Source organism: Bos grunniens, chromosome 14 (assembly GCF_055505025.1).
Source record: "Bos grunniens cultivar Pamir isolate PY7600 chromosome 14, Bosgru_T2T1.0, whole genome shotgun sequence".
Lineage (NCBI taxonomy): Eukaryota > Metazoa > Chordata > Mammalia > Artiodactyla > Bovidae > Bos > Bos grunniens.
The window spans coordinates 72,703,559-72,728,587 of record NC_141178.1 but is presented as its reverse complement, the minus strand read 5'-3'; the positions used below and the strand labels follow the sequence as shown (position 1 = coordinate 72,728,587).

Below are 25,029 nucleotides of genomic sequence, written 5' to 3'. Positions count from 1 at the left end.
TGCGGTTTTTAGCCTATAAAATGTGGTCATGAGCACCCTCCTATTTGTTCTCACCACATCCTCATGAGGGCTCCCGATTTGTATGTTGGGAGAAGCACATGTTTTGACGCTTGTCAAACTCAGGTTTCTATCCTGGCTTCTGCCAACTTACTAGCTTTGGTATCTTATCATAGTTACATTGCATTATCATAGTGTATTTTAATAGTTACACTGTTGAGTGCCTTTTATGTTGAAGCTCTTTTGCCTATTACTGTGTCTAAGCTTCATATGAACCCTCTAAAGGAGAGTTCCCGTTATTAATTCCATTTCCAGATGAGAACACTGCATCTCAGAGAAGTTACATGATCCATGTGGTCAGGGAACACACTCTGTGCGACTTGAATCCTTTGAAATGTGCTGAGGTCTTTTACTGCCCAGGATCTAATCTATCTTGGTAGGTGTTCCATGTACCTTTGGGAAGAACGTGTATTACGCTGGTATTGTGTGGTGTTCTATAAATGTCTATTGGTTCTTGTTGGTTGATAGGGTTGTTCATATCTTCTATATCCTTACTGTCCTAGCAACTTTTGAGAGATACCCATGGGTATTGAAATCTCAGCATGGAAATGCCAGTTTCTCAATCAGGTTTTACTTCACAGTTTTAGTTTAGTAGTTTTTAGTTATAGGTCGTGCTAGTGGTAAAGAACCTACCTGCCAGTGCAGGAGGCATGAGAAATGAAAGTTTGATCCCTGGGTTGGGAAGATCCCCTGGAGGAGGAGGGCATGGCAACCACTGCAGTACTCTTGTGCTGAGAATCCCGTGGACAGAAGAGCGTGGTGGGCTACCGTCCATAGGGTCACAAAGAGTCAGATACAACTGAGTGACTGAGCATGCACACACACACACATATATATACATACACACACAGTGAAAATGAAACATGGGTAAGTTCTCTCTTGCTGGCCTGGCACTGAGCGTGAAATACGTTCTGTCTTCCCAACAATCATGCCCTTTGGGAAATACAGATTGGATGGTTAGATGGATAGACCGATGGATGGATGGATAAATGAATGAATAGAAGCAGACTTCCTGTCCATTCACTCAATGAAGACTTTCTGAGCCTCTTTGCTGGGACAGCACTGAACTGGCTCTGGCATCACAGTGATCACGGAACACATGAAGTTTCAGATCTCAGGGTGCAGTGATCCTGCAACTCACCTGAAGGAGAAGAACCAGCTTTTTTACCTGAGAGCAGGTTTCGAGGAGGCCAGAGCTGGGGTAAGTGGATGACTTGAAAAGATGATGCCCGGTGGGAAGAAAGGTCATTAGGGATCAACGCTGGCTGGCAGTGGCTGCAGACCGCTCCCCCCCGCCCCTCCCTGGGATGCAGCCTTCCAGCTTTTTCTCCCCTCTAGCTCGGCCTCAGCCAGGATGGGTGGTGTGAGCTGCTTCCTGTGATGTATTCAGAGCCATTGCTCAGTAATATAACTGTCTGTTCCAAATGTCTTTACTTAGCATTTAGCGAGAGCCCGACCTTTTTCCACCCAAGGCCGTTACTTATATCAGTGGCTCTGTGTGTGCTCGTAGCCAGGATAAATCCCCCCCGCCCCTGCCGAGTCAGGGGCAATAGATCATGAGCTCCATCATTTACGGCCTATAAATTAAAGGGTGGCTGGCAAAGCTGGCTTCTGTGCCTGGCGGCCTGCTCCTTCGATACACAGTGTCACTCTTTTATCGGGGGGATCGTGGGGGCAGGCTGTCTGGTCTCCTTCTGAACCCCCTGAAAGACAGTATTTACCGGCTATGGAAACACCTTCACCGCATGTTTATTTCTTTGAGACACTCTGCCCCAAACTCATTGGCTCCTTGTTCGCGACTCTGTCCTGAGCCGTCTGGGCATTTAATGGCTTGGGTTGGTATGCCGTCCACATTTCCAAGGCTCCTCAGTGGCGGCAGAATCCGCTTTTAAAAACCCCACCACACCCAGAGTGTTTGGGGTTTCATAATGGCAAAGAGCGGCTGTCTTCAGCTCTCTGGAGGTTTGCATTCCTCAGACAGGGCGTTCCTCCCTTTGCTCGGAGGCCACAGAGCTCCATTGACGCCCGGGACCATCCCATCCCTGCTCCTCGAGAGACCTGGCGCCACGCTAGGGGCTCCGACCTCCCCATCGCATCCCCTGGGGGGAACAGACGCACGACTGTGGAGTCCTACATCTCAGGATGAGCCTTGACCTTGTAGGAAGATGGTCCTCGGTAGACGTCTCTGTCAGGGTCAGGTTTCGGAGAACTGATGCTGCCTCTGTATTTGAAACAACAGCAGTTATCACATAAGCAGTCCTAAGATGCCTCGGTCCAGCCTGAAGATGCCGCGTGATGTTCCAGGAGGGGATGTTCCAGGGGGAGCACAGGGGAGTGAGCCTGTTACAGTCCTGGGACTGTGGACTTGGAAGGCACATTAGAGGTTGTCTGGTCCAACACTCTACAGAATGCAAGAATCCCACCCTGACCTTCGAGACAAGCGCCCATTGGTGGCTCAGTTGGTGGGTCCTGCCTGGTGCCCAGCCTTTGTGGCATCTTCTGCTGTTGGCTGGAGCTCTCAGGACCCCAGCTATCCCAAGGCTGGAGCGTTTCTAGAAACCCTCGAGGAGTTAGTCAAACTAACATTTAGGTCCCCCTTGGGCTGCTCCTCTACTCCCCATCTTTGCCCAGTTATCTAGCAACTGGGATGAAGCCATCCCTACACCAGCTACCCATCCCTCCCCCTTGGTTTTCATGGTGTTGCTACTTCCCGGCCCGGCTTTGTCTTGGGAAGATCATCTCCCCAGGGTTTATAACCTTGTCCCTGGGCCCAGCCCACTGATTGAGGTCTTGCTGCCTGGTCTTGCTTCCTTCCCCTCCTCCTCAGTATAGACCTGTACCTTCAGCATAAATTTCTCCCAGTTTCTTGTTGCTGTGCTCTGTCTTCTGTGGCTGGTGGAAACCCCTGAGCTAGCTCCCCTCACTAGTGAATGCACCCTGCACCGGTGTCAGGATGCTGGGCTAGCTACCTTCCTAGGACTTGCAGCTCAGCCCATGCATAGAATGTTTAATTTCAAATCCTGGGTTGCCTGGGACCATCTGTGTATCATCCAGCTGTAGCTTCTCAAGATAGTCCTACACACCTACTGCAAAATGAATGAATCTTCTGAGGTGGGAAATTTGTTTAAGGATAAAATGTATCCTGTATTGAGTAAGTACTACAGGCCAGACACTTTGCATGTAATACTTTACGTGCCTCAGATCCCCAAAGCCTATGAGGTGGGTGGTATTATTATTATTACAATTATTATTGTTATTTTAGTCCTGTGTGCACAGTACAGGCACTAGAGCCAGAGTACCTGATTGAAATGCCTACTCTGCTGTATTCTAATTCCCTGGAGGCTCAGATGGTAAAGAGCCTGTCTTCAATGCAGGAGACCCAGGTTCGATCCCTGGGTCAGGAAGATCCCCTGGAGAAGGGAATGGCAACCCATTCCTGTATTCCTGCCTGGAGAATTCCATGGACAGAGGAGCCTGGAGGGCTATGGTCCATGGGGTTGCAAAGAGTTGGATACGGCTTAGCGACTAAACCACCATCACCTTGGAAAAGCAGCTTAGCTTCTTTTTGACTCAGTCTTTTTTTCTTACTCAGAATAAAACTACTAATGCCCATTTCCAAGCGTTGTGATTTAGAACAGTGCCTCGCTGGGCCCAGAAATGTCGAGCTCCATGCCTAGTAACAGTAAATGGTCAAGTTGGGACTTGCAGAAAGGCCCTCTGGCTCTAGAGCCGCCTCTCTCTCTGCATCTCCCTGCCCTCTTTCTCAGCCTTGGGGCCAAGAGATTAGCCCGGGTGATGCCTTAGGTGGCATTTCTTTGCAACAGTCAAAGTCCTTGCTTTCATTGATTTTGAACTAGTCCCTTTGCATTGGTAAAGACCACGTTATTAATCTGCTTGTCAAGAAAAAAACAGTGCCTCTTGATCTCATGGTTCAGAGAACAGAACTGGTTCTGGGAACCCTTGTGTTTGGGACCAGCCTCTGCCACTCCCCAGCCGGGTGACCTTGGGCAAATCCACCAATCTCTTCTGCCGTTGGTTTTGTCATCTGTAAAAGCAGGAGAATGAAATTTCCCTCACAGGGCTGCAGGGGATTCAATTAGATGATGTGAATAAGTGGAGGTGAAAGTGTCTTGCTAACCTCTTTACGCTTCAGGTTTCTCCTTTGGAAAGTGGGACGGTGGTACCTGCTTGTAAGGATTGAGTGAGAAAATCCATGCACACTGCCTGGCATAGAGCAACTTCTCAGTTGGTGCTGCTAGGACGGTCGTTGTCATCATCCTTAAGACAGCCTGTTTAAATAAGAATTCGCTTGTTTTCCTCTGACGGAGGCTTTCAGCTAAGCCACTCATATGCTCTCCTCCCCTCCTGGACAAACACAAGAATCTGCGAGATGGTTGCCCAGACTTAGCGCACCGAGTGTGGCTGCGAAGCAGATTTTTCCTCTGCCTGCAGATAACTAGTCTCCAGGGGGCCTCAAACCTGTGACCTTGCCTTCATTAGCCATGTGAACCGGCTGGCCCAGTCTGCCCTCCGTAATAATTCCTGCCAGATGACAAAGGATATCTTACCCCATGAGCCTTGGGTTCATACCAACCTTTGACCCTATTCACTTAAAAGGTAATAAGCAACAGAAGCACCCATTCATTTATCCAGCAAGCATTTATCAAGGGACATTCTTGAGTTTCTTAGTTCATCATGAGTCAGTGTGCCTGCTGCCGGCTTTTTCAGGCTGCCGCCTTCTTCCCGAGATAAGAACAAAGTCAGGTATCTGAGTTTCTCCTCTCTCAGGGCCATTCATCACCTTTTCTCTTCTCTCCACACCCAGTCGAGTCAGGAACTCACATTAAAAGGGCTTGGAGCGGATGGCTCTGAGAAAGCCCAGGACCTGGGACCCTTTCCCTTTATGATGCCATTAGCGGGCTGATGGGTGAGGACCACGTGAGGGGCCCGAGTGTAAGAAAGCCCGGCTGACAAATACAGAACATATGTTGGCTGTCGTGAGGCTGTGGCACCTCCTTTGCACACGCAGGTCTGCTTAATTCAGTCCAGCAAGTTTTGGGCAAGTGCCCGACTGGTTGTTTATTCAGTGACCCAGCCATTCATTCATCAAACATTTCTTGAGTGTCGTATACAAGTGCTATACTGTACTGCAGACAAAAGAAATCTATAACGCTTACCTTGCCTGCATCCTAATGGGAGATACAATTTGCATTTGCAAAACACCCAGAAAAGAATTACATGCATAGGGCAGAAGAAAAAAATATTTACTTCACATTCATTTAACACTCACAAACTAACTGTGTGTCACCCACTATGTTAGATGCCCGTACCCAGAGAGGAGCATCAGATACATTGTCTCCACCATCGGGGAGCCTTGGGAGACCGCCTTAGACCCGGTGATCAAAAAACATCAAAATTAATGAGATCTCAGTTAAGAGGAAGAGATGGTTATGCCAAACGAGGGGGCAGAGGGAAGAACATACGAAACGGTTCAACTCAGTGTTTGAAGAGAGATTTCAGTCATTTTGTCTGTCATAGGTAAAGGATGGGCTTTCCCGGGTGGCTCAGGGGTAAAGAATCCACCTGCCGAGGTAAGAGATTCAGGAGATGTGTGTCTGATCCCTGGGTCGGGAAGATCCCCTGGAGGCAGAAAGGCGACCCACTCCAGGATTCTTGCGTGGAGAATCCCAGGGACAGAGGAGCTTGGCGGGCTTACAGCCCATGGGGTTGCAAAGAGTCGGGTTTGACTGAGGCACACAGCTGAAGAGTGGTGGTCCAGGCTTCCATATGGCAGCGCTTGAGTCAGGGCTAGGGGTGGGCCGTGTCCTCAAAGGGAACCCACCTGGCTGCGCTGCCAGTGACCAGGGCTGGTCCCCTCTACCTCCAGTGCCCTCCTGTTTCTGATCCGATGACCTCCGTCATCAGTGTGTATGCAAGACACGCTTCTTGTGGAACTGGGACTGGAATTCCCTGGGAATTTGAGTCCTGCTGAGCTTGGCACTGTTGTCTTGGTCCTTTCCCCATTTCTAGGCACAAAGAGGTTCCTAAGACCAGCCTCAGAGGAATATAAAGATGAACACTAAAATTCACGCTAATATTTCATTCCTTACAGTCATGTTAAATAGCACATACAAACACACCATCACTAGCTGAAAATGAGACCATGAAAAAGGAAAAAGTTCAGCTCCTCTGAGGGCTCTTTTGTCTTCCCTCTTGAACAAGGGGTCCTATATTTTTTATTTTGCTCTAGGCCTCGAAAATGATGTAGCTCTCCCTACATTCAGGGCTTATCCTATCAAACATTTTTGGTGTGCCTGACCTGGACAGCTACAGTACTCAGCTGAGAGAGCTGAGCTGGCCTTGGTTCCTTCATTCTTTGATCACATCATCCTTCCAGGTGCTGGCCATCCACAGATAAATAGGATGCACCCCCTGCTCGGTCAGGAGTTTCCAGTCCAGTGAGGGGGGCCGAGGGCAGGGGCAGCCCTGTGTGTGGGGAGTTGGGGAAGGCCATGTCTGGTGAGGCTTACCTACCCCGGTCTTTCCCAGAACTTAGCACAGTGCCTGGTACATGGGGAGGGCTCCATATTTGTTTGATGAAAGAATATGTAATGTAATGAACATGAAAGTGTCTTGTTAACTGCTTAACACTATGGAAATAGGAGGGTTATCCCTAATGGTGGGGGAAATATAGGTACTGCAGAGAATATAGCTTTCCAGAGCTCAGCCAGAGCAGAGCAAGATGTTCTTCTCCCCTGTCCTCATGAATTTTGATCCATTTGGTTTTCTCCATGCACTTTGGTAGCTCAGTGGTAAAGGATCCACCTGCTAACGCAGGAAACGCTGGTTTGATTCCTGGCTCGGGAAGATCTTTGTCTTCCCTGGTGGCTCAGATGGTAAAGAATCTGCCCACAATGCTGGAGACCTGGGTTCAATCCCTGGGTGGAGAAGATCCCCTAGAGAAGGAAATGGCAACCCACTCCGGTATTCTTTCCTGAAAAATTCCATGGACAGAGAAACCTGGTGGGCTACAGTCCATGGGGTCTCAAAGAATCGGACATGACAGCATGCACTTTTGGGGGTGTTGGACAGGTGTCTTGCTTCTGTGTCTATCCAGATGAGATTTCTATCTTGGGGTGAGGGGTGCCACCCGATATCAAATGTCTGAACAAAATTTGGTCTTTTCTCCCACAAATGTATATTGAACATCTACTAAGGTACTGGTTCCAGGTATGGGTCAGAACCATAAACACTCAGATAAAGAAAGGACCTAGGAGTCATTGCACACATGCGTTTCCAAATGGGGACCGTCAATCCAGTCCTGCCGAGTGATGTTTTCACTGGGTCACAGAAGAACAGTGAGATAAGCCTGAGGCTTCACAGAGCTAAATTTGTGAATTTAAAGGGTTTCCTTTACTCTGCAATCATTAAAATGTAAATGTGCATTTTTTTTTAAAGCAGAATGACTGCAGTAGTAGATGATAGCTGAATTTGTTTCGTATCCATTGTTGGCAAAATGTGGGCAACGCTCTGTCAGTCCTCTGACATTTGGGTGGGGAAAACTTTTACTGGTCCATGACATATAAAATCTGGGGGATTCCCTGGTGGTTCAGTGGTTGACTCCGCGCTTTCACTGATGAGGGTGCACGTTCAGTTCCTGATTAGGGACCTAGGACCACACCTACAGAATCTGGGAGGTGTTGGTGTCCATTGCACCTCTTTGTCCCTCATTCAGCAGCATCACCATCCTGCACATCATTCTGAAAAGAACACTGATAGAGATTCCTCCAAGGGCAGAGAAACTCCCTGACTCTTTGTACAAATTATTCTTGCAATGTCTTTATATGAATTTCTTTATGTCTATTTTATTTTCCTGTCATTTCTCATATCAGTCTCTGCCCATGTGGGCTGTTCATATGTTGTCCATAAGAGTATTCATTGGCAGGTGGATTAGCTGGCTGCCTTCTCAATCGGAAGCTAACAGTGATTAAACATGACCAAAATGCCATTCCTCCTGCCAGGAGCCGGCGATACAAAGATGAAGATGGCATAATAGCCCTTTCATATATTTGAGGATGAAATATGCACTGGCCTCTACTCCATCTCTTCCTTCCTCCAACTATCTCTACTTCCAATTAACCATCTCTAGTTTTCAGACCCTTTTCAAATGAGAAAATCTTATGTTTCCGTGGGGGCGCTTCCCTGGTGGCTCAGACAGTAAACAATCTGCCTGCAACGCGAGAGACCTGGGTTCCATCCCTGGGTCGGGAAGATCCCCTGGAGAAGGGAATGGCTACCCGCTCCAGTATTCTTGCCTGGAGAATTCCTTGGACAGAGGTGCCTGGTAGGCTACAGTCCATGGGGTGGCGAAGAGTTGGACACAACTGAGTGACTGACACTTTTCTTAAGTTTCTATATCATTTGGATCCATCTCCTCTGAATGGCCTTCTGTTTATCTAAGTTTCTCTTAAAATATTCCCCCTGAAATTGAGATACACTCTGTGTTGGTCTGATATTTGGATATGGCATAAGTACCATACCTCCATCAATCTGCATATTATAGTCTCATTAATACAGCCTAAGGAATCATTGGAAAAGACTCTGATGCTGGGAGGGATTGGGGGCAGGAGGAGAAGGGGATGACAGAGAATGAGATGGCTGGATGGCATCACTGACTCGATGGACGTGAGTCTGAGTGAACTCTGGGAGTTGGTGATGGACAGGGAGGCCTGGCGTGCTGCGATTCATGGAGTCGCAAAGAGTCGGACACGACTGAGTGACTGAACTGAACTGAAGGAATTATTCATTTTCTGGAGAGGGGGCAGCTGCTGTACACCGTTGATAGCCTAGTAACTGCTAATATGCTGTTACTGTATGGCAGCCAGAGTTCTAAATACATTACATCTTAGTTTCCTCTTCCATAATAGTACCAGCTCATAGACTCTCTCAATAATTTTTTGAGAAGGTACTACTATAGCAGAGGAAATTGAGACCCATGAAGGTAAATGGCTTAGGCCTGCGTCCTTTGGGAAAGCAGCATCTCAAGAATGGACACTCCTGGGCAAGGAAAGTCTTTGGCTCAGCCCCCAGGGCCTGGAAGAGATTCTCCCAGGTTGGGGGAGCAGAGAGGACTCTTTGGGCTTCAGAGCGGTGCTGGCCCATGTAGTATTGCAGGGAGGCCTGGAGATCTAAGTGAGGGAGAGGGAGCCGGTTGTCTTGGGAGCTGCCATCCAAGGCCGCTGGTCAGGAATTCTTGAGGCTGGAGCTCGGCCCAGAAGCAGCAGAGGGCTGCCCAACTCGGAGCACTTGGGGGCAGGGGTCCGGGCGTCTTTGCAGCCTCCTGTGTGGGTGGGTGGTCGTCACTACGGCGCCCTCCACCAGCTTCCACACAGAGTAAGACCCTCCAAATCATAAAGTGACCCTATTGTGTTAGGGTGGTGTTCCCAATGACCGAGGTGGTGGGGTCATCACAAAGAAATTGTTAGCTTATAGTGCCCTATGTGTGTGACGCCAGGAGGAGGGAAGAAAGAGGGAAGGCAGGGGAGGAGAGAGAAGAAGCAGGCATGGGGGAAGGGGACGAGATCCTGCCGGGGGCCTCTCCCATCTCCTGGTTCCCACACTTCCCTCATGGCGCGCCGTGGCCTCAGCTGTTTTATTGCACGAGTGAGTGAGAGCAGGGCTGTCTGCCGTCGGTCACAGGGAGCAGAAAGACCATTAGCAGCGGTGATTTATTTCAGGTCAGAGCACCGCACGGCGGTGCCCATCACAGAGGCCCTTGAAGCCTGCTGATGGATGGGAACTGGGTACCGGAAGGGGGGATGCTCGGGCTGGGAGCAGCGTGCCGTGGGGGGCGGAGCCCAGGCGTGGGGCACAGCCTGGCCTGAGCTCATTGAGACCCCCGGCTGAAGTGGAGTGGAGTGGACGTCGTTCAGGTGTGTCCTACTCTTTGTGACCCCATGGACTATACAGTCCATGGAATTCTCCAGGCCAGAACACTGGAGTGGGTAGCCTTTCCCTTCTCCAGGGGATCTTCCCAAGCCAGGGATGAACCCAGGCCCTCCGCATTGTGGGTGGATTCTTTACGAGCTGAGCCATGAGGTCCTTGGCTGAGTTGCTTCTCTCTGGGCCTCGGTTTCCTATCTGTAAAATGAGGTTTTCTTTATTCTGGTGGTGGGGACGTCAGTTCTTCTGTGTTCATCACCAGGAACAATATTCTCACATTCTTCTGCACCCGTGTCTCCTGGCAGGACCAATGATGCAGGTCACGTTGTCTACGGCAGAGGTCCCCAGCCTTTTTCTGGGATCAGGGGCGGGTTTTGTGGAAGACCGTCCTTCCATGGACTTGGGCTTGGTGGGGGGATGGTTTCAGGATGATTCGAGCACATCGTATTCATTGTGTGCTTTATTTCTACCGTTATTACATCGGCTCCACCTCAGATCTTCAGGCATTAGAGCCAAGAGACTGGGGACCCCTGGTCTATGCCACCTTCCTTGCTCTCTTTAATTTCTCTCCCCCCGTTTTTTTAGCTGCTCTTTGCAGCCTGCCAATCTCAGTTCCCTGATCAGGGATTGAACCCCCACCCCCTGCATTGGAAGCACAGAGTCCTAACCACTGGACCTCCAGGGAAGTCCTAACTGCCCTTCGCTTTAAATCCTGAGCCTGTCGTGGAGCCTTGAGACCTGGCTCATTTCATGCTCCGGTTCTTTCTTCCATGTGTATTTTCCTCACCTATTCTGGGCACCTCTGAGCAGTGAATCAGACTCCTTCTACCTCCTTGGAGTGTTAAAACCTAACTTCTAAAATCCCATTACACTGTAGACAAAGACAGGGATTAATCATGAGGATGATTTCTTTATATATATATATATATTTTTTTTTTTTTAATTAGAGAATAATTACTTTACAATACTGGGATGGTTTTAGCCATACATTGACATGACTTGGCATTAGGTATACATACGTCTCCTCTCTCCTGAATTCCCCGCCCAGCTCCTTCCCCATCCCACCTCTGTAGGCTGTCCCAGAGCACTGGCTTTGTGTTCCCTGCATCACACATCGAACTCCCACTGGCTTTCGTTCTACATATGGTAATGTGTATGTTTCAATGCTCTTCTCTCATGTCATCCCACGTGAAACACATTTCTTCATCCCCTGCACCCCTCTTAGTCACAACTGATTTCAAACATCAATTGTACCTTCAAACCAGCACAGCTCTGTGGTGGGGCTGAACGCACATGCATTTAAATTTTAAGCTGAGACCAGAAACTTCAAAGACATGTCCCCCTCCTAGGGGACTCACTTGGGCTCCTGTGTCAGACTGTTGCAAAGACCTATTCCTCCTCTCCTGCCGTTTGGCCTACCTCCTTTACGAACTCTGAGAAGCACTTCTTTGCTCTATTTCTCTCTCCTGTCAGACTGCATATTTTCGTGACGCCCAAGAGTTCTGGAATCCTCAGGACCCTCTCCCTTGCCGTGGAGCCTTGGTGGGCAAAGGGCAGTCTGTTGGTGAAGATTGTGGGGCCAAGGCTGGATTGGGAGGGGGCCGGGGTGGGCTTGGGAAAAGGCTTTGAGCCTGGAGAAGACATTCTTGAGTCAAGTGAGGGAGGGAGGAGGCTTGCTCACAAGCCAAAGAGAGGAACCCACCAGGCAAGGCATGTTTCAAGGCAGGTCCTCCTGCAGGCAGACCCTACACTGTGGGCCCAGCTCTACTAGTGTGACCCAGAGCCGACTGTCTCAGTCAGGTGCCTGATGCGGTTCAAAGCTCAGTCCAGGAAGGGCTGGCTGTGCCATCGAGGTGCTGAAGAAGTAGGACGCTGGCCTGGGTGTCCAAGAAGAAGCCAGGCGTTCTGAGAGCAGGGGTGTTGTACCACATGCTAGTGCGGGGTCTGAAAGAGCAGGGCTTGGAGGCCCCGGTCTAGAGAAGGAGCAGTGTCTTCCAGCTGCAGTCTGGGGCCAGTCTACCTAGAAGCCTCGTCATTTGGAGAGGAGGTTCCCGGTGATCCAGTGTAAGACTTTGCCTTCTTCTGCATGGGGCTGCAAGTTCGATCCTTGGCTGGGGAGCCAAGATCCGACATGCTTTCGGCCAAAAGACCAAAACATCCAACAGAAGTAATATTGTAACAATTTCAAAAAATGGTCCATATTAAAAAAAAAAAAAAAAAGGTCACCCGGAGGGGAGTTCCCCGGTGGCCTAGAGGTTAGGATTCCAGATTTCCACTGCCGTGGTCCAGTTTTGGTTCCTGGTTGGGGAACTGAGACCCCCATAAGCTTTCTAGTATGGCAGGAAGAAAAAGAAAGTCACCTGGGGAGGCTTGTTAAACATGTAAGTTCCCGGTGTCCTCATTAGACCCACAAAACCAGTGATTACTGCCTACACAGAAGGTTTAGAACCAGCCGTGAAGCTAGGAGGAGCAGGACTGTGCCAGTTCAGTTCAAAGAAAAAGGCCCAGCATAGCGTTGGGTGAACATGGGTTTGCCAGGCGGCACCAGTGGTAAGGAACCTGCCTGTGAATACAGGAGACGTCAGAGACATGGGTTCGCACCCTGCATTGGGAAGATCCCCTGGAGGAGGGCATGGCAACCCCCTGCAGTATTCTTGCCTGGAGAATCCCATGGACAGAGGAGCCCGGTAGGCTACGGTCCATGGGGCCACGTAGAGCGGACACGACTGAAGCGACTGAGTGTGGCGTACAGGGTTGAACTTGAATTCAGGCGGAGCCGTAAATGGGGGAGCGCTCTCTACAGGCTGGCAGTGGAGGGCTTTTGACCCTGAGAAGCTCTCTGTCTCTGACCACATCCCTGAAAGCACACGGCGCAGTGCCTGCCATGCACAATAGGTGCTCCCGGAAAGTGTGAGCCTCCCGACAGGCAGGGAGGACCCTGGCAGTTTAGTCTGAGTTCCAGCTGTGCCCAGAGCTGCAGGGGGCATTTCTTCTGGGCTCAGGGGCCTCCACCCCAGCAGCTGGCCCACATCCCTGGCCACCCCTTCCCCAGGCTCTGAGGCCCGGCCTGGCCATGCCGTTCTCTGAAAACACCCCTGGCTTTCCTCCAAGCCCCCACGGGCGATGGGCCTCCGTTTGCAGGATGGTGCGGAGCCGAGAGGTGATTTTATCCTGCCCCTCAGCTGGGCCCAGCTGTTTCCAGCCCGGGACGGACCTTCCCTTCCCGTTTCTCATTTGTTCCGGGATAAAGCACGGAACTTGCTTCAAGGTTTCTAGACCACCCAGGCCTTTGGGCCTCCCTGGAAGAGGCCCTGGAAATGTTCTTGGCTCCAGAGGCCGTCCTGGGGAGGGGATGTGAAGTCTGGCAGTGGTGGCAGGGCCAGGCTCTCTGGGGAGAGTACAGGCCCTGGGCTTGGGGGGTTGGATCCAGGCTGCAATGAGAGGCTCCCTTGGGCATCGACCCTTCACCTACCCTCTGGGAACGATATCGCCCGTCTAACAGGTTCTCATGAGAATTCAATGAAATGAGGTCCATGATGGAGTTTCCTAGCTCTGTCTGCCACCTGGGGAAAGATGGAGAGGTTCAGGTCACTACCAGGCTGAGAACCACGTGATTAGATGACCCTGCAGGGAGAGAATCGGGGGCAAAGGGCAAGAGGGAGCTTTCCTTCTGTGAGTCCCTCCTCCCCGACAACCCCTCCTTCTCTTCAGGGTCCCCACGGGTGGGCAGTCACTCTGCCTTCATCTCAGTCCCCACCAAGAATTCATGCTCTGGTTCTACCGGTACCCTCTTGTTCTTCTTTGAACGCATTTAGGGCGGAAGGAACGCCTTAACTGCTTTTGTAGCTGGAGGTGGGGGCAGAGATGGGGGCTGGGGTTGTATGGGGAAGTGGGTGGAGACTCTCTCTTGGAGTCTTGGTCTACAAGACCAAGTTTCTTGTTTGCCAATCTGGACGACCTTTATTGCATACTGCCAGCATGCTGTTTAGTTAATCAAGGCTGCATTTTCTTCTTACCAAAACCCCCAGAGACTGGGATGGATGAACCTGCCCCCCTGCCCCTGCAGTGTGTTATACAAAGTCTCCAGTGCCCTGGCAGTAACAGGTGCCGGCCATCGGTATTGTTGGTAGCAGTAAGAGTAGCAGTGGTATTTCCAATGGGCACGTGAAGATTCTGATGATGTTTCTCTAGCCACTCCAAAATAAGGTGGTGAATTGGTGTGCTGAGACAAGATGCCACAGAGCAGAGGACAGACTATCAGCAGGGGGTCTGACTCTCACCAGCAGGGATGGAGAGCGGCGCTGGGTAGGGCTCAGGTTATCTGCAGACTAGGGTAACAGAGACCAAAATACTATCTGTGGCAAACACACGTTATCTAGGTTGTCAGTCTCAACCTCTAGGAGCAATGAGAAGTTGAGTACTCAGAAATGGACAGTGGCCTGCGTTCAAATGAATATCCTTAATTAAAGTGCAGAGAAGCTAGAGCTTTTTTTAAAAAAATTATTTTTAACTGGAGGATAATTGCTTTACAATGTTGTGTTCGTTTCTGCCGTACAGCAACTCGAATCAGCCCGAAGCGTACATATGTGCCTGCCCTCTCGAGCCTCCCTTCCACCCCATCCCAGCCCTCTAGCTTGTCACAGAGCACTGGGTTGAGCTAAGCGGAAGCCTCTAAATTACCAGCTTCTGGGGGGAAGGCGAGAGGGCTCTGTATTTTTAATGGAAAGACTGATGGAACTGTTGAGTGCCCTCCTGTATATGTTTACAACCCAAACTGGAACTAGTCATGTTTATCTTGGTGATGGAACGACGAGGCTCAGCTAGGTTAAGAAACTTATCCGAAGACATCCAGTAATGCACAGAAACAGGGTTCCAACCCGAGTCCAGTGCTTCGTCTGCCCTGTGGTGCTGTGTTTCAACAAGTACTCGTGGTAAGGAAATAAACTGGTGATCTTATTCAAATATGTGTCAGTTTTCTATTGTTGCTGAGAAAAATTGCCACACACTTAGTGGCGAATAAGATCATAAATTTGTTCTCTTATTGTTCTGGAGGTCACAAGTCGGAAATGAATCTTAAGTGGCTGAAATCAAGTGTCAGCACACTTCTCTTCCTTCTGAAGACTTCCTTACTTTTCCAGCTTCTAGCGGCTTCCCGCATGCCTTGACTTGTGGCCAAGGAATCGCATCCCGTCCCCGTTTCTCCCTCGTGTTCCAATCATCATACCACCTTCTTCTATTTCTCTCTTTTTTAAAAAGTAATTTTATTTATTTGTTTTTGGCTGTGCTGGGTCTTTGTTGCTGCGTGGGCTATTTTCTAGTTGCGATGTGCAGGCTTCTCATTGCGGTGGCTTCTCTTGTTGCAGAGCAGGGACTCTAGGGCACACGTGGTCTTCAGTAGTTGTGCCCCTTGACTCTAGAGCACAGGCTCAGTGGTGTGGTGCATGGGCTTAGTGGCTCCGTGGCATGTAGGACCTTCCTGGATCACGGATTGAACCAGTGTCTCCTGCACTGGCAGGAAGACTCTTTACCACTGAGCCGGCAGGGAAGCCCACTTTCTTCTATTTCTGCATCCAACCCACATGCCTTCCTTTTAAAAGGGCCTATGTGAGAGTGGACCCGCCTGAATAATCCAGGGTGATCTCCTCTCCTCAGGATCCTTAACTGAGTCACATCTTCAGAGTCTCTTTTGCCACATAAAGTTACAAGTTCCAGTGCTGAGGTCATGGATATCTTTGGGACCATCATTCTGCTTACCATGATATCTGAGTAAGGTTTTAAGTCAGTGCGATCTCAGGGTAATTGCCTCTCTTTTAAACCCTGTCATCTGCACTGTTCAGTACAGTTATTACATTAGAATGAAGACCCTTAGGACTTGTTATGTGATAATAATTGCCTTTTTTTATTGATTGCTTGGGCTTCCCTGGTGGCTCAGATGGTAAAGAATTTGCCTGTAATGCAGGAGCACCAGGTTGGATCCCTGGGTTGGGAAGATTCCCTGGAGAAGGGAGTGACAACCCACTCCAGTATTCTAGCCTGGAGAATGCCATGGATGGAGGAGCCTGGCGGGCTGCAGTCCATGGGGTCGCAAAGAGTCGGACACGACTGAGCGACTAGCACTTTCATCAGATGCTGTCCGTGTTCTCTGGCCCAGCTTTAAACTCTTAGCTGCAACCTCACTTAATGCTCACCAGCCTTAGGAGGTCCATACTATTATGACCTGCATTTTCCAGATGAGGACAATTACGACGCAGAGAGGTTTAGCAACCCACCCCAGATCACACAGGTAGGAAGCGGTGGACCAGAGCCCTGCCGTCTCGTCCCAGAGCCTCCCATGGCTGTGAGCTCCAGGAGGATAGCGCCTGAGTCTGCTGTACTGAATGTCGTATCCCCCATGTATGTCTGTATGGTTCCCGGCCAAGGTAGGCACTAAATAAACATCCTCTGTGAACGAAAGCGTAACACATCCAAACGCCCATGACTTGATTGCCTCTCTGCATGATGTCATTAAGCAAGAGAAGAGGAATAAGACATGGCAGAAAGACCAAGTGTCCCTTCTAAGAATTAAATTAACTGTGTTTTCACTTACCTTGCCAGTAAGCAGGTAATGCTATATTTTCCTTTTTGCCAGAAGTTTCTATTGTCGAAGCACTGCAGTGAGTAGAGAGCCTTGTATAAAGTTCCCCGGAGGATGAGGTCGTGGTCAGGCTCATGGGTCTGCACTGCGGACTTGGTGGGCACCCAGGGTCCCCCGGTCTCTTCTCTTCCTCATCCCTGACTTTGCCAGCTGCTTGCTTCTCTCCCACCCTCCTCCCTTGCTGCTCACAGCAGTCAGGCTCACATCTGTCTTCTAGGCTGCAGTCTGAGCCCAAGAAACGTTTTAATCTCGGTGCTCATTTAAGTCCATTTAAGTCCTAGGAGTTGAGCTCTAAGCTCATTTTTGTTTGTTTTTTGAGAACCTCCCAGCCTCATGTATTGGGGCTCTTGGCGGGTCATCTACCTGAAGAGAGACTAGGACTTGTCCCGTCTCTGAGCTACAACCAGAGGCTCACGTGTGGTGATGGCACAGGGCTTCATCGTGTGTGAGCAGACAGGTGGTCTCATATGTGAGGGTCACAGGAGGGGGTAAGGAGAGATCCCTCACTTCAAATCACTTCTCCCAGTGGGCTCTTGAGGACCCCGTTGTCTTCCACGATAGGCTTTGCTGGGCCAAGCATCCTTTGTTGCAAAGATATTCTCTGTGAACCAATGAAGTCTGAGGAGGCTAATTAATCATACTTCTTTCATAACTCTGAGTCTAGAACTTACTAAGAAATTGAGGAAGGGAGCTGGTGACTGGAGGCAAAGCAATCAACTTAATTATTGGGTTGGCCAAAAGGTTCCTTCAGGTTGTTTTTTTTTTAAAACGCTGTTACAGACAATCCCAAACGCAATTTTTGGCTAACCCCACACTACTGAGAGTGCTGCTGTGATGTGAACCCCGAGGGCTTCTCCGTTGGTGGCAAAGCCATGATCTTGTTCGGAGTTCTGGAGTCTCACCACGCCAGCCAGCATACCTGGCTTGGGATGTGGGAGTCTGAATTTTCCAAATCAACCTATCCACTTGCCTTTTGGCCGTGTCTTAAATCACATCCAGCGTCTCTTGCATTCAGTGGGGTTCTCCCCGTTACTCCCTGGTACTGTCTGATGCTTACTTCTTTGTGACCATGGGGGTGCTAGAGTGTTTAACGGGGGAAGGGGTGGAAGGAATCCACTCCTGGGTACGCGGAAGGTCTGGGCTCCGAGTTATGCTCTGTGGCGATGTCATCCATGTCCAGCAGATGGCGATGTTACTGCACGCACGGGGAGTTGAAACGCGTGGCTTGAAACTGCCGCTTCCTTCCTTTCCGGAAAAATAATAAGCCTTCCCGCCCACCCCCCCCCCACCCCCTTCTTTGAAAATTGGGGAGGGAGCTTTCTAAAAGGACGTATACTTCTAAGCTTTAGGTAGGATTTAAAATGAATTAGAAAGAAATCATATCGTCTTCTCAGGCATCTTCTGTGTTTCCCTGTGATGCTGTTGATCAGCGTATCATGGTCAGTACCAATGGTCCCTTTTCTCTCCCTCCCTCTTCGCTTCCTTAGTCCTTCCGTCCTTCCTCCCTGTGTCAGCAGCACTTTATTTACGTAACACATGTAATTTTTTAAGCAATGTAATGTAAATTAGGAAAGATTACACGTGGACTTGTTAATTGCACAAACAGAATGTATGTGCGTGCACTCAGCCGTGTCCGACTCTGCAACTCTGTGGACTAGCCCGCCAGGCTCCTCTGTCCATGGGATTCTCCAGCCAAGAATACTGGAGTGGGTTGCCTTTCCTCCTCCAGGGGATCTTCCTGACCCAGGGATCAAACCCGCATCTCCTGAACTGTAAGGGGATTCTTTACCACTGTGCCACCTGGGAATCCTATGTCAAAGAAATGCATAAGAAGAAAAAAAAAAAAAAAAAGAAATGTGCCAAAATGTCAAGATGGGTTTCCTTTGTGGTTAGTAGACACTTTTTTTTTTTTTTCCAATTTTTATTGATTTTGTTTTTTTCAGTAGTTGTATTTCACTGATTTTAGTTTTTCAATCATTCTAGGGCAAAATTGAAGTATTTGGTGCACAGTTGTGTGAGTTGTAGCCTAGGTGTGCATTTGTGTAACCTCTGTATGGCTGCTTCTCTCCTCCACTCACCCTCACCAGCCCCTCTCAGCCTTTCCTCCTCCTCCTAATTTCTGTCCATTCCTTCATGTTTTCCTAGCGTGTTTCTCCTTCTCCAAATGCCTCTGAAATGCTGGTATTTCAGAATTTTTTTTTTTTTTAAATAGGAACTCTATCCATGGTGAACTCATCTATATGGTCCATGGAATTCTCCAGGCTAGAATACTGGAGTGGGTAGCCTTTCCCTTCTCCAGGGGATCTTCCCAACCCAGGAATCGAACCCAGGTCTCCTGCATTGCAGGCAGATTCTTCATTAAAAGAGCTCTCAGGGAAGCCTCATCTAGTCCCCTAAAGGTTATCAATCACCTTTATGACAAATGCCCCGTGGACTATAACGCAGTCCAGACGTCTTGGTTTCACTCCAGATCCATTTTCTAGAATCTCTTTGGGATTCAGCTGTATGTTCCAGAGGAAACTCCAATATTGCATGTCACAAACTAATCTCATCTCACCCTGTCTGGGGTGTGCCTCTCTTGCCCCCAAATTTTTGTTAATGCTGACACCAGAAACCTGGCTCGCAGGCTAGAACCTGATGCTTATGCTGTCTTTCCATTGCTTCCCCAGTCAAGCGATGACCAGATCCCGTGAGTTGTATTTTAGGCATGTCCCTTGATCCATTCTCTGTCTTCATCCCTGTTTGCTCTAACTGGAGCCCCTTTTGTATCTTGCCTGTGTTCACCTGGAAAACCTCCTAAGAAGTGAAAGTGTTAGTCGCTTAGTTGTGTCTGATCTTTGAGACCCCCATGGACTGTAGCCTGCCAAGCTCCTTTGTCCATGGGATTCTCCAGGCAAGAGTACTGGAGTGGGTGGCCATTTGCTTCTCCAGGGGATCTTCCCGACCCAGGGATTGAACCTGAGTCTCCTGCACTGTGGCTCTTTACCGTCTGAGCCACCAGGGAAGCCTGGAAAACCTCCCAGCTGGTCTCTAACTCTTTAGTTTTGTTTCTCTCCCATCTACTCTTCCCATTTCTAGTGTGGGTTGGAGCTAAAACAGATGTGATCATGTCTCTCCCATGTTCAAAACCCACCCGGAGCCTCAGGATGGTCTTCAAAGGTTTAGGGTGACATCCAGGGCTTTCACAGGGCTCCATGAGACCTGGTCACTCTCTGCTTCCTCTGCCGCCCTGGCCCAGCTCCAAGGTTCAGCTTCATGACAGGCACTGGGACGTGCCAGCCACGCCAGGCTCCAAGGGCCCTTGTACATTCCTCCACCTGGTAACTTTATACACTCAGTGATTACATCATAATCACCTCCTCTGTGCCACTTTCCTTGGCTCTCAGGAAAACAGAACTGCTCTTTCTTTTGGGGTCTTCTGCATGCCGACCATTGAGCAGTGGAACTTCCTTCCCGGAAGAGATGGTTAGAACCTGAAGGACCTGGATTGTACGAGGAACAGTCAGAAAATAGCAAAAGGAGATCAAGACCAAACAAGACATGGACTAGGAAGTAGGGAAGGAAATAAAGGTTTAGAAACCAGGGGTGAAGGTGGTGAGCACCATCACAGAATGAACACTTAAGTCACAGAGTTGTATGATTTGTCTTAGTCTTCACAATAACCACGAGGATCAATGTTTTATATTAGAAATATGAAGTTCAAAAAATTGGAGTAACTGGCCCCAAGTGACATAGTTGGTGTCAGAGTCACTATTTTTTTTTCTTTTAATATAAAAGCCTCTTGATGAAAGTGAAAGACGAGAGTGAAAAAGTTGGCTTAAAGCTCAACATTCAGAAAACAAAGATCATGGCATCTGGTCCCATCACTTCATGGGAAATAGATGGGAAAACACTGGAAACAGTGTCAGACTTTATTTTTGGGGGCTCCAAAATCACTGCAGATGATGACTGCAGCCATGAAATTAAAAGACGCTTACTCCTTGGAAGGAAAGTTATGACCAACCTAGATAGCATATTCAAAAGCAGAGACATTACTTTGTCAACAAAGGTTCGTCTAGTCAAGGCTATGGTTTTTCCTGTGGTCATGTATGGATGTGAGAATTGGACTGTGAAGAAGGCTGAGCACTGAAGAATTGATGCTTTTGAACTGTGGTGTTGGAGAAGACTCTTGAGAGTCCCTTGGACTGCAAGGAGATCCAACCAGTCAATTCTGAAGGAGATCAGCCCTGGGATTTCTTTGGAAGGAATGATGCTAAAGCTGAAACTCCAGTACTTTGGCCACCTCATGCGAAGAGTTGACTCATTGGAAAAGACTCTGATGCTGGGAGGGATTGGAGGCAGGAGGAGAAGGGGACGACAGAGGATGAGATGGCTGGATGGCATCACTGACTCGATGGACGTGAGTCTGAGTGAACTCCAGGAGTTGGTGATGGACAGGGAGGCCTGGCATGCTGCGATTCACGGGGTCGCAAAGAGTTGGACACGACTGAGTGACTGATCTGATCTGATCTGATATTTACTTCTTTATCTGGCTGCACCAGGTCTTAGTTCTGGCATGTGGGATCTAGTTCCCTGACCGGGGATCAAACCTGGGGCCTCTGCATTGGGAGCATGGAGTCTTAGCTACTGGACCACCAGCTAGTCACTTTGGGGTGAGTCTGAAACCTTGCACTTCCCAGTGAAGGAATTGTGCTCCTTGACTCACCTCTGGAGGGAGCACTTCCTTTCTTTCTTTAAAAATTTATTTATTTATTTAAATTGGAGGCTAATTGCTTTACAATATTGTGGTGGTTTTTGCCATACATTGACATGAATCAGCCACAGGTGTACATGTGTCCCCGATCCTGAACCCCCCTCCCACCTCCCTCCTCATCCCATCCCTCAGGGTCATCCCAGTGCACCAGCTTTGAGTGCCCTGTCTCATGCATCCAACATGGACTGGTCATCTATTTCACATATGATAATATACATGTTTCAATGCTATTCTCTCAAACCATCCCACCCTTGCCTTCTCCCACAGAGTCCAAACGTCTGTTCCTTATATCTATGTCTCTTTTGCTGTCTTGCCTATAGGGTCATCATTACCATCTTTCTGAATTCCATATGTATGTGTTAATATACTGTATTGGTGTTTTTCCTTCTGGCTTACTTCGCTCTGTATAATAGACACCAGTTTTATCCACCTCATTAGAACTGATTCAAATGTATTCTTTTTAATGGCTGAGTAATACTCCATTGTGTATATGTACCACAGCTTTCTTATCCATTCATCTGCTGATGGACATCTAGGTTGCTTCCATGTCCTGGCTATTGTAAACAGTGCTGCGATGAACATTGGGGTACACATGTCTCTTTCAACTCTGGTTTCCTTGGTGTGGAGGGAGCACTTTCTAAGTCAGAGCAATCTTTCCTTCCTGACGTCCAGAGAACCAAGCGGAGCAGATGGAGCCGTCATTTGCTAATGGTTTACATCCTCTGTAGTTGCTGGCACCCAAGGGAGTCTCTTGAGCACAAACCTGGTAAAAACTCCTAGAGCCGGGAAGGCTGTGAAAAACCAAAGCTTTGACTGTATGGACCTTTGTCGACAAAGTCTTGTCTCTGCTTTTTAATACTCTGTCTAGGTTTGTCAAAGCTTTTCTTTCAAGGAGCAAGCATCTTTGAATTTCCTGGCTGAGGTCACCGTCCGCAGTGATTTTGGAGCCCAGGAAAGTAAAATCTGTCACTGCTTCCACCTTTGCCCCTTCTGTTTGCCATGAAGTGATGGGACAGGATGCCATGACCTTAGTTTTTTGAATATTGAGTTTTAAGCTAGCTTTTTTACTCTCCCCTTTCACCCTCATCAAGAGGCTTTTTAGTTCCTCTTCATTTTCTGCCATTAGAGGGGTATCAGCTGCATAATTGAGGGATGACAGCACTCCCCCAAGCCTCCTGCTCAGGCTGACCCAGTCCCTGGCTTGCAGAGGGGAGCAGAGGAGCAGGTCCAGAAGCAAGACCATATCCCGGTCTTATCAGAAGCACTCTTGGCACATGATGTGGGCTCCCAGAACTCTGGCTCCATCTGCTCTCAAGTGCAAGAATTAATAAGCCATCCAAGTTGAGGGCAAGAGGACTGGAAGTAGAAAACCTTCTGTGCTGAGATTCAGGAGATCTAGGTTCCAGCTCTGATAACTCATACGCTCTGTGGTTTGAGCCAAGAACTTGGTGTCTCTGAACCTCAGAGCCCCTCTGGTTAAATGTGGATCTTAACGCTTACGGCCACTTATGAGGATTTAATGAGACTCACTGTTGTAATCTACAAATCACATGTCTGGTCCCCCAGTCACCTACGAACTCCATGAAGACATATAACTGCCTTCTTCATCTCCATAATCCTTTTACATAAAAGCAAACAGTTAAGATATAGATATTAAAGGCTTTATAGCTCTTAAAAAGTTTTCTTTTCGGACTTTGATTATAATACTATTCTATGTTAATGAATTCATGATTCTATTCATTTGGTCAACGATTTATCGATCACTTACTGTGTACCAGGCAACGTGTAGGTTTTTTGATAGATAAGGATGAAAAGCCAACATATCCTTCCCTGTCCTGAGACGAAAGTACTCATGGGGTATAATCATTACACAGATACACGTGCACAAATGCAATTTGAGTTCCAAGAAGGAAAAAAAAACAGGAAAAATGGATGAATGTGTTGGGAAGGAGGAGGGGCATGAGTAGGTTTTGGAGAGTGGGCAAGACAGACATCCCTCTCTAAAATATTTGTATACTTATTTATTCAACATCACTGGGTCTTAGTTATGGCAGTCAGGATCCAGTTCCCTGACCAGGGGTCGAACCTCTGCACTGAGAGGCATTGGGCCCCTGCATTGAGAGTGCGGGGTCCTAACCACTGGACCACCAGGGAAGTCCCAAGGCAGGCGTCTCTGAGGTGGGGATGTCAGAGGTGAGACCTGAAGGCTGAGAAGGAGCTGGCCAAAGATTGAGAAGGGGGGCTAGGTGAGGGTTACAAGCAAGATTCACTCTAAAGTAGGTGTTGGTTCAATTCCACTCGAGGGAGGGCAGTTCTAGACCTATCTTTTATTAAGAGAGTTTCAAAGCATGGGCTCCAAAATGCATTGTGGAGTCAGGCTCCCAGGCTCAGGCGAGCTGGAAGCGAAGATTTTGGAGTCATTTCCCAAGGACAGGGCATCAGAACAACTGATGTCGGGGTCCCCCCGGGAACCAGAGAGAGGGAGGGCTCCGCAGAGGGCCTCAGGGTGATGTGCAGGAGCTGCCAATAACAAAGCCAGGTCTGTTCTCCCCTGCCTGCCCTCCACCCTGGCCCAGGGCACAGCCGCTCATTTGACCCCTCCTTCTGCCGCATCTGTGTGAAGACCCCCACTGCAAACTCCTTCGCTGGCAGGACGCGGCTGGGAACAGCTGGGAACTGTTGTTGCTTCTGGCCACATCCTGGAATGTCTTCCTTGTGGATCCTATGCCCCCGAGCTGCTGGGGGCCCCTGACTTGACCTGAAGCTGAACTTAGCTGGAGGGTCCGGGGCCCAGAGTTGCCTCCTTGTCAGCTCCGATAGCAGCAAGAAATTGCACAATCTTTCTGAGAAAGCCAAGGCTGCCTTACTCGCCTTTCCTGGGATGGAAAGACCATGAGAGGCCCCTGCGCATCCATTCATATTTTCCAAGGATGGGGCATGAGAGAGTGACCAGATAAGACCCTGGCCTTTGTTCACAAACACCCAGAGGAGGTCCTGGGTGAGATAGCAATCCTCCCGGTGGAGATGAAGTGAAGAAGGGTGGCTTCAGATAAGACACGGGCGGAGCAGAGTGGCTGTTTTTCTTGAGTGAAGGCGCAAAACATCTGTTAATGAGTTTGTCTGAAAGTGAACTTTTCATTCACAGAACTGGAGAATGCAGAATTCTAGTCTTTCAAAACATTTTTTTCTTTTTTTTTAAAATTTTATTTTATTTTTAAACTTTACATAATTGTATTAGTTTTGCCAAATATCAAAATGAATCCGCCACAGGTATACATGTGTTCACAAGGAAAAAGTGTCCATGAGGTGGGACGTGACTTTTCTTAGATTAGCCGGCAAGTCAGATAAAGCTCTGTGTAGCCTTTGGAGCCTCTGACATAGAATCCACCCTTTTCCCACTCTGCACAGGGTACCACATAAGCCCTGCATCCCAATCCTTCATCTTTCCCTCCTGTCATCTCTGTGCACAGTTATTCATTCATAGACCAACCCATCCATCAATTCACGCATTTTTTTTATGCGTACATGCACCACCATTTATTAAGGACACAAGGAAGGCCATGACAGCTCTTCAAAGAGTAGACAGTGTAATGGAGGGGACACTCAGGAGTGCAGGGCGGGGGGGGGGGGACCAGCCAAGCGG

The 25,029-nt window shown here is 48.8% G+C and overlaps 1 protein-coding gene across 9 annotated transcripts in view; it reads left to right on the top strand.

The window, feature by feature from the left end:
- Positions 1 to 25,029, top strand: part of LOC147359668 (uncharacterized) — a 587,603-nt gene that overhangs the window by 38,892 nt on the left and 523,682 nt on the right. The window contains exon 2 of one of the 9 annotated variants that reach the window (XR_015140276.1): positions 21,175 to 21,285. The exons of the other annotated variants lie outside the window; for them this stretch is intronic. The gene's annotated coding sequence lies outside the window, so the exon portion shown is untranslated. The remainder of the gene's footprint in view (positions 1 to 21,174; positions 21,286 to 25,029) is intronic. 9 annotated transcript variants of the gene reach the window in all.